Raw genomic sequence first — 2,384 nt, 5'->3', positions numbered from 1 at the left:
TATATCCAAAAATATTCAGAAGAAGCAAATTTATAGAGGTGGAAAGTGGATTAGTGGTTTCCAGGGGCAGAGGATGGGAGGGAATAGGGAATTACCCTTAATTGGCATGATGTGTCTTTTTGAGGAGATGAAGATATTCTGGGATGAGACAGTGGTGATGGTTACACAACACAGTGAATGTAATAAGGCTACCAAATTGTACATTTTCAAATGGTTAAAATAGTAAATTTTATGTTATACAAATTTTGCTTCGATTAAAAAATAGAGAGTAAAGTAGTGATACATACAAGAGCATGAATGGACCTAAAACATATGATACTGTATAAAGGAAGCTTGACACATAAGGGTACATATTATATAATCCCATTTATACCAAGTTCTAAAATAGATAAAACACAACTATGGTGAAAGAAATTAGAGCAATGGTTGGGAAGATCAACTGATATGAAGCACAAGAGAACTTTCTGGGGTGATAAGATTTTTATATCTTGAGAAAGATAAGGATTACACAATTTATGCATTTGTCAAAGCTGAGCAAACAGTGTGATTAAGAATTATACATCCATTGTATAATCATTCTGCTGTTAACACTTGTTTTGAAAACGTAAATTTGTTCCAACATGACTGCTATATTAGGGAACAATCAGAATGGAATTTTGTGGTTTCTTATGTATAATTTGGCCCATGAGAAACACTAGCTGCATGCCAAAAACTGCGCCAAGAATAAACAAGCTAAATAATGCACAAAATGCACACACCTCGAACACCTAGCAGCTACCTTAGTCCACTGTGCGTGCTACAAGCCACTCCCATGCACATCTACTGTTATGACTTTCTGTTCAGTTTCCAATATCCCACTGTACTGTGTTGAAGAATATCCCCCCAAAATTCATGTCCACTCAGAATCTGTAAATGTGACCCTATTTGAAAATAGGGTCTTTGCAGATGTGATCAAGTTAAAGTGAGATCATACTAGGTTAGGGTGAACCCTAAAATTAGTATGACCAGTGTCCTTATACAAGGGAGATTTGGACACAGAGACACAGAGGCACAGGGAAGAAGGCCACTGAAGACAGAGGCAGAAATTGGAGTGATGTATCTGCAATCCAAGAAACACCAAGGATTTCCAGCAACCACAGGAAGCTAGATGTGACAAAGAAGGACTCCTGCCTAGAAACATTGGAAGAAGCAGACCCTGTTGACACCTTAATTTCAGATTCTAACCTCTCGAAGTGTGAGAGAATAAATTTCTGTTGTTTTAAACTACCCGGTTTATACTAACTTATTACAACAGCCCTAGGAAACTAATACACCTACCTTCCACAACTTCAGAACAACTGGTAAGCTGAAACCCTCCTGAAGCCCACGTCTACAAACAAACTTAAAAATTTCATGTATGAGACTATCAAAATGAGTAAAATACTTTGAAATATTTAATAAAGGAGGTGAGAGACTTGCACACTGAAAACTACTAAACTTTATTGCAAGAAACTAAAGAAGATCTAAATAAATGGAAAGACAATCTGTAGTAATGAATTGGAAGACTTAATTTTGTTAAGATAGCAATAATAATATCCAAACTGATCTATATATTCAATGCATTCCTTGTTAAAATCCAACTGTTATTTTTGCAAAAATGGAAAAGATAATCCTAAAATCCATACGGAATTGCAAAGGACCTTGAATACCCAAAATAACCTTGACAAAAGAGAACAAAGTTGGAGGATTCACATTTCCTGATTTTAAAACATATTATAAAGCTACAGTAACCAAAACAATGAGATACTGACATAAAGAGTGACATATAGATTAAAAATAGATTTGGAAGTTCAATTATTAACCCATAATCCATGGCCAGTTGATTATGGACAAGGGTGCCAAGACTATTCAATGGAGTAAAAATAGCCTCTCCAACAAATTCTTGGACTATTGGATATCCACATGTAAAAGTATTAAGTTGGAGACCTACCTTACACCATACTTAAAAAATAACCCAAAATGGATAAAACATCTAACTATGAGTGAAAACTATACAACTCTCCAAAACAAAAAGAGATAAATTTTCATGCCCTTGGATTTTGTGATGGATACTAAAATGTACTCAATGAACACACACCAAAATAAAAAATAGATAAATTGAACTTCATCAAAATTAAAATCTTTTGTCCCTCAAAGGAGACTATCAACAGAATGAAAAGAAATCCCACAAAATAGGAGAAAACATTTGCAAATCATATATACGATAAGGGTGCAGTATCCCGTATATACAAAGAACTTTTATTACAACTCAACAACAAAAAGATAAACAAACCAATTTAAAAAATGGACAAGTTATTTGAATAGACATGTCTCCAAAGAAGATATACAAATGTCCATGAGCAATG

This window comes from Propithecus coquereli, unplaced genomic scaffold (assembly GCF_000956105.1).
Source record: "Propithecus coquereli isolate 6110/MARCELLA unplaced genomic scaffold, Pcoq_1.0 Scaffold32, whole genome shotgun sequence".
Taxonomy (NCBI): Eukaryota; Metazoa; Chordata; class Mammalia; order Primates; family Indriidae; genus Propithecus; species Propithecus coquereli.
This window is presented reverse-complemented; position numbering follows the sequence as displayed.